At 47.1% G+C, this 7470-nt stretch overlaps 1 long non-coding RNA gene across 1 annotated transcript; it reads left to right on the forward strand.

Annotated features, from left to right (window-relative positions):
- Position 1: 1 nt before the first annotated feature.
- On the forward strand, positions 2 to 6856 carry LOC133168073 (uncharacterized). Its single transcript, XR_009718149.1, has 5 exons — positions 2 to 226; positions 498 to 597; positions 6244 to 6346; positions 6440 to 6570; positions 6718 to 6856. It is a non-coding gene; the product is annotated as an uncharacterized LOC133168073 (long non-coding RNA).
- The last annotated feature ends 614 nt before the right edge of the window (positions 6857 to 7470 follow it).

The following is a 7470-nucleotide window of genomic DNA, read 5'->3' on the forward strand; positions in this document are numbered from 1 at the left end:
ATTAACAATTTAACGGCAGTGTTTCAATTGAACGACACATTATATATATTCTCTTTCATCTTATAATTATTTAATTCGTTTTGCTTAATTTTACACGCTTTAAAAGCGTCGTTCATTTCTGATTTTGTACCAACACGGTGCATTCTGGGAACTGAAGTAGACCGCGTTATTCTTCCGCTTTAAAGTTTCTCACCATTCGTTAATCGCTGTCTTCAAATAAAGCGACGTAATGATATTGTCTTTCTTTTATAATGTTATATATATGTGACGTTTAATCATATGATTGTCGTTTCTTTGTAATAATACCAAGGCAATTGTGCTTGGCGTCGTCTATTTACTGGCAAAGAGATGTGCTTTTCGCTGTAATCTTGTCATCAATGTTAAGACTCGTTATCAAACGAGCCATAACCACTGCGTTTACTTATCTTTCTTTAATTAATCTCGACACAGTCTCTCATGGCCGTTGGAAAACGTTTAATGCAATGCTCTGCTTTCAGATTATTCCTGGGTTGCTTTCGTCTGAAGACCTGAGCAGCGATAAAAGTGGTGAGGTCGAACAACCGCAATGGCATTCCGCTCAGTGACAAGTAAAATGCGGTAAATGTTTCCACAAAATTGATGTCCCACCACACCAGCCACACAACATCATAGCCACTTGCCACATCTGCAACACCACCTTCCAACGCATGTCGGCGCTTTCTTCACACCGACGTTGTGCTGGAATTGCTCTCAGTGTTTTAGTAATGTATGGGAGTTTAACAAGCTTGAGGAACACTGCTTGAGCTCAGCAGACGAAAGTAGTGACCTAGCGTCGGACGTGGAGCTGCGAGCCCGGGGACATCTGGAAACAGCGTGGACTATGAACTGGGAAGACCGCTTGACTCTGATGACGTGAGCACGGATGAGTCAACAAACGGTTCTTCTGATGATGATAGTGAGTTTGACGCCAAAACGGCTCAAGTTGATCTCAGTGACACAGAATCAGATGAGGAATCAAACTCAAGCACGATGAATCCCGCTGGTTTTGCACATATTGCCCGTCGTGGCAACCTTATCCTCCCTGTTAACACGAACGCCATCTGCAAAGACTGTGGCCGAGGCCCCTTCAGTTCCATCAAGCTACATCTGCGCTACTGCACTGGCTACCCGGGGAGATTATTTCAGTCCTCTTGTTGCAAGACTTTCTTTCCCAGTCAGGAGGATCTCAAGGCGCACCGCATCGTCTTATACTCCTGTGAAGTTTGCGGTCAGGTGTTCAATAAGTGGGTCTCGCACCATCACCACCAGCCTACCTGAGGGTGGTTTCCTTCTGCCCCGAATCAATGCCCAAAACGTGCACCATATGCAAGTCGTTCTTTCTCAATGAAAAGTTATTTTTGGCCCACGTGATCCGAGTTCACACGTCAGTGCTCAGCACTAAGTTGTGCATCATCAACAAACCGTCGGGCTTGACTGACAATAAGTTGCCGGCTAATGTGGCCACAAAGTTAATTCCCAAGTCTGTCATCAAGACCGAGCAGGACGATGAGTTCTCGGTCAATGCGGCCGCAAAAATTACGTCCAATCCTGTCATCAAGACCGAGCAGGACGATGGGTTGTCGGTTAATGCGGCCGCAAAGATTACGCCCAATCCTGTCATCAAGACTGAGCACGACGATGGGTTATCGGCTAATGCGGCCGTAAAGAATACTCCCAAGCCTGTCATCAAGACCGAGCAGGACGATGGGTTTTTGGCTAATGTGGCCGCAAAGATTACGTCCGAGACTGTCATCAAGACCGAGCAGGACGATGGGTTTTTGGCTAATGTGGCTGCAAAGATTACGTCCAAGACTGTCATCAAGACCGAGTAGGACGATGGGTTTTTGGCTAATGTGGCCGCAGAGATTACGCCCAAGCCTGTCATCAAGACCGAGCAGGAAGATGGGTTTTTGGCTAATGTGGCCGCAGAGATTAAGCCCAAGCCTGTCCTCAAGACTGAGCAGGTCTTGAATGAACAGCCCCTTTCGGACCAGACGTATTCTTGTTCGGTGGAGTTGGGGACAAAGCGCCCTGACTTAGCATGCTCAGCTCCACTACCCACCATCGTGGCCTTGTTGGAGAATCAAAGGCAGGTCTTGACAAAGCGAACAAACACAAGAGCGCAGCGCACCTGCCGATAGTGCGGCACCGTCTTACGGCAGCCCTACCTTGCTGTTAGCCATCGCTACCTCCACCGGGGCAGCCGCTCGCACCGGTGCCAGTGCGGCCGGGCCTTCAAGCACCGTCTGCACCTCCTGCGCCACCGGGTGCAGCACGCCGAGGCCGAAAGTTACATCTGCGTCAACTGCAGAAACACATTCACCGGAGCGAGACTCTTAGCCGAGCACCTGAGAGGAAATACATGGAAAACCCAAAAATGCCGGACTAAGTGCAATATGCCCCTTGCATGCAGCTGTGGACATTTCTTTTATAGAGCATCTGCCTACATATAGCATCAAATTAAAAACAATGTGAAAACCAGGAATTTGTAAATGACAATCAGGACGTCTTACACCTTATTTCACTTATCACAATTTTTTGTAACGTATGAGTGATGAAGCTCATCCCACACATGACAACTTTCAATTCCAAAATGTCCCAGACAGTTTTAATGTCATGCATAATTTCAATTTAATTTGAAAACAGCAGAGTACAAGAAATGTCACTCATTTCAGGAATACATAAGAAAGTTGTGTGAGATTTGCAAAGTACTTCTCTTCCAATGAGACATTTGTTTTTAGATTGATAGTTTGAATGGAAGATGTACAGTGAACTTCCGCTATTAGAGCAGGGGGAAAGAAACTCTTCTTTGCAATGAATAGAGAAAGTCTGTGACTAATTCCTCCCCCTGCAATTTAAAAATAAAAAATAAAATTATAATGGAGGAGAGATGCCACAACGTGGTAGCAATAATATAGACAAATTGTAATGGCAAACTTTTGACAGTTCACAAGATGCATTCAAAATCAGCCAACATAACAGGACATCTCAAATGTGGATAATAAAACTGTTTCCCTTACAGCACAAAAACGGCAACTAGCCAAAGTTCTCAGCAAATAGCTGATAGGTAGATTCCAAAGAAATTTGCAAAGTTGAGAATGTTGATTGCAAATGTGCAGGGGTTCACCGTATGTCAAATATTGTGTGGTTCAATTTCTCAACTGTGTTTTGATGATTTAGGATTTTTTGAATTAACTAATGACGACGTAATCACTGTTGTACTCAATCTACTCAATGTCCGCTAGAGAGAGCACTTCGTCCATCTTGTACCCCGTTGTCAATTCCCCACACAAACTAGATCGTCATCCCATCAGGACCGTCTTACATTTGAGATGAACATGCTAAGATGTTAAACAATTTAAAGTAAACTTGTCTTTGAATGCAACACTTCATTTTGACTTCTGCAAAGCTTTCATAAAAGTGAAGACTAACACCAATTAGTTTAAAATAAATAAGGCACGGATGAGTCCAATAAAAAAAAGCAGGCACTTGAAAGGGGAGTCGACAACTAGTACCCGGCTCCTGGGCTGGTGCTATGGCTAGTGTCCAAAAAGACGAGGAAATTTGCTCCCCTTTAGGCTTCGAGTCATTCGTTTGGAAGCACTTTGGATTCCAAAGAAAAGACGGCTCAACGGACAAGACACGTGCAGTTTGTAAATCCTGCCATCCGGTGATCAAATATTCAGGGACCACAAATCTCGCCGCACATTTAAAGGAAAAACACGACATCAAAGTTCAGTGTTAAAATAAGCACTTTGTATACTATAATACTCTTGTAATTTCCTAAATAAAGAGTTTGCAGTACCTTGTTGATTTTGCGTATGAATTGTTATAAATCAGGATATTGTTCTATATTTTTTATTTAAAAAGTATATATATATCGATCGTAGAGCACTATATCGTGATGTATCGTGAATGAATCACAGCAGGCTTAATATCGTATCGTGCTTCTTTTTATCGATATGATATCGTAATATGACAAAAACCGGGATTTACACCCCTACAAATGACGCATCAACCACAACGTAAAATTTGACGAAAAATGACAAAGTGAGTGACTCCGTAGTTGTGCTCTTTGCAAAAAGTTTGGACACCCCTGTTGTAGTCCTTAAAAACAGACAGTCTCTTGGCAAATTAGGCAGACACAGTTGTTTCGTATTTCAGTGAAAAAATAGTCCAATTTCCACTTGTCCTGGAAGCGCCTGCTCTCACGGTCAACTTTCCTTTTTTTTACTCGCGGTTGCCATTTCAGAACTTGGCAGGAAAGGGTCACACAGGGATCATGCAGCCAGAGTTCGACCGAGTGCTGCTGCCCTCTTCTGAGTAAATATAACATAGCTTTTGTACGTGTGTATTTTATGCGCTGGTCAACAGTGGTGGCGGGCCACATATTATAGATTTTATGAGAGAGGCTGCGGGCCTGATGAAATTTGACCACGGGATGCAATTGGCCCGCGGGCCAGACTTTGGACATGTCTGCTTTATGTGTTCCAAGGCCTCAGAACATCTTTTTTCACTGAAATACGAAACAAGATTTGGGCGCGTTGGTGTCGTCGTCGGCTTTGCCCAACATCGTCCCGGACCACAACTGTACCGACTTAGCCTGCCACTGGGCGGCGCTGCAGACCGCATTAGCACAGCTGAATGAAAGCCACACCGTGATTTCCAGCGACCTGGAGAAGAGTCTGACCACATTCGCAGACCTGAAGGCAAGTCAGACCGCGATTACCAGCGACCTGGAGAAGAGTCAGACCGCATTCGCAGAGCTGAAGGCAAGTCAGAACGCGAGTCAGAGCATGCAAGCCAAAGTCTGGGAGGAGATTCGCAGCGACCTGGAGAAGAGTCAGACCGCATTCGCAGAGCTGAAGGCAGGTCCGACCGCATTCGCAGACCTGAAGGCAAGTCACACCGCGATTTCCAAGGACCTGGAGAAGAGTCAGACCACATTCGCAGAGCTGAAGGCAGGTCAGACCGCATTCGCAGACCTGAAGGCAAGTCACACCGCGATTTCCAGCGAGCTGGAAAAGAGTCAGACCGCATTCTCAGAGCTGAAGGCAATTCAGAACGCAAGTCAGAGCCTGAAAGCCAAAGTCTGGGAGGAGATTCGCAGCGACCTGGATAAGAGTCAGACCGCCTTCGCAGAGCTGAAGGTAGGTCAGACCGCATTCGCAGACCTGAAGGCAAGTCACACCGCGCGATTTCCAAGGACCTGGAGAAGAGTCAGACCGCATTCGGAGAGCTGAAGCCAGGTCAGACCGCATTCGCAAATCTGAAGGCAAGTCACACCGCAATTTCCAGCGAGCTGGAGAAGAGTCAGACCGCCTTTGCAGTGCTAAAGGCAGGTCAGACCGCATTCGCAGAAATGAAGGCAAGTCACACCGCGATTTCCAGCGACCTGGAGAAGAGTCAGACCGCTGAAGGCAAGTCAGAACGCGGGTCAGAGCCTGCAAGCCAAAGTCTGGGAGGAGATTCACAGCGACCTGGAGAAGAGTCAGACCGTATTCGCAGAGCTGAAGGCAGGTCAGACCGCATTCGCAGAGCTGAAGGCAAGTCAGAACGCGAGTCAGAGCCTGCTGGCCAAAGTCTGGGAGGAGATTCGCAGCGACAAAGGGCTTCTGAATCAGACACTGAAAGACCTGGAGACGGACTACAATAGCAATAGTCACCCCGCTCATTCTTTGTTTGAGCTTCTGCCCTCTGGGAAGAAGTACAGGAGCCTGCGCTCCCGCACCACCAGACTCAACAACAGCTTCATACTCCAGGCTGTTAGGATCCTGAACTCGATTCCCCTTTCTGCGTAGCGTGCTGTACTTTTGCGCTGCGCTTACTGTCTGCTGTATGCACACTGGCTCCGTTTTCCTCCTCTTATTTATTGTGTTATCTGTTTATTTATTCATCATTCTTATTATTTATTGTTTGTGCCTTCTTGTTTTTATATTGTGTCGTTTACTTGTATGTCTATTGTGTAATGTGTCTCGTCACCGTGGGATAGCGAAAACGTAATTTTGGTTTCTTTGTGTGTCTTGACATGTGAAGAGATTGACAATAAAGCTGACTTTGACTTTGAATGCCTCAGGTGAGGTGGACATTTCAGGACTTCCCTTCCTCCTCTTACACACAAACTACTATCTCCTTTTAATAAGAACAAAAGTATTGTTGAAAGATGCAAACAAAGTGTCCCAGTTGGAGATCTCATTTCAGTTCTTTCAAACGCTTGGTGCGCAGGTGCTGTCACAAGAGAACGCGGAGTTACACAACTTCAGTTTGGCCTTGTCCAGCCTGCAGCAGAAGGTGGTGGATCAGCCCACACTTAACAGGGAACTCCAAGGTAGCTACGTAGCTAGCGAGCGTGTCGAGTTTGTTTAAAGCGGGCATCTATTTTGCGCTCTCACATATACGTATAGTATTTTTTGGGCTTCAGCTATCATGGCCAGAGACTGCAGTCAGGTCATGGCGGCAGGAATGTCCCAAGATGGAATCCATACCTTCTTTATTGGGTCCGACAGCTTTGAGGCTTACTGCAACATGAGCCTGGGCAGGGGAGGGTGGACCGTAAGTGCTTTACCTCCTCCAAAAAAACACCCCAAAGTTCCCCTTGTGATGCGTTCACCAATAAAGTTGGCACTTTTCTTCAATGCTGAATGTCCAGTTGGCCAGTCATGCTCATTTGCTCCGCTGATGGTGTGTGTGTGTTTGCAGGTGATCCAGAGGAGAAAGGACGGACGGCACTGTTGATTTCTTTCGTGGTTGGAACGAGTATCGAAAGGGATTTGGTGACCTCGCGGGAGAGCACTGGCTCGGTCTGAAGCACACACCTCAAAGACATCCTTCTTGTCAAGCCTTTGTGGTTTGCGTCGGTGACACTTTGTCTGACGGGCACGTGACGTGACGCCGCCATTGTGTGTTTGCAAGCCTGCGGAACATCCACACTCTGACGGCCTTGGGCGCTTATCAGTTGCGGATCGACATCACCATATTCGACGGCAGAAATTACTACGCTCTCTACGACGAATTCTTGGTGGGCCGGAACTCGCTGGACCCCGACAAGGATGGTTGCCCGCTGCTTGTGAGCGGCTACTCTGGAAACGCAGGTAGGACGCTCAAGAGCCTGCGCCGCCTGCGTGTGCTCAAAAGCAAGTTTGTGTGCTTTGCAGGCGATTGCCTCACCTACCATTCTGGGATGAAGTTCACCACCAAAGACCGCGACCAAGACAAGTCGAGAGCCAATTGCGCCAACAGCTTCAAGGGCGCTTGGTGGTACAACGTCTGTCACCGGTCCAAACTTAATGGGCTGTACAAGGCAAGTGGCAAATGCGATACTACCAATGTGGTCTAGGAGGAGTTGGCCAACACCTATACTGCCTGCCTGAGATTCGTGGAGATGAAGAACTGGCCCAGAAAGTGAGCAGCCAGCCGGCGGAGCCTGGGAACGGCATCCCCGTGGGATCACGT

The sequence above is a fragment of the Syngnathus typhle genome, linkage group LG15 (assembly GCF_033458585.1).
Source record: "Syngnathus typhle isolate RoL2023-S1 ecotype Sweden linkage group LG15, RoL_Styp_1.0, whole genome shotgun sequence".
Classification (NCBI taxonomy): Eukaryota; Metazoa; Chordata; class Actinopteri; order Syngnathiformes; family Syngnathidae; genus Syngnathus; species Syngnathus typhle.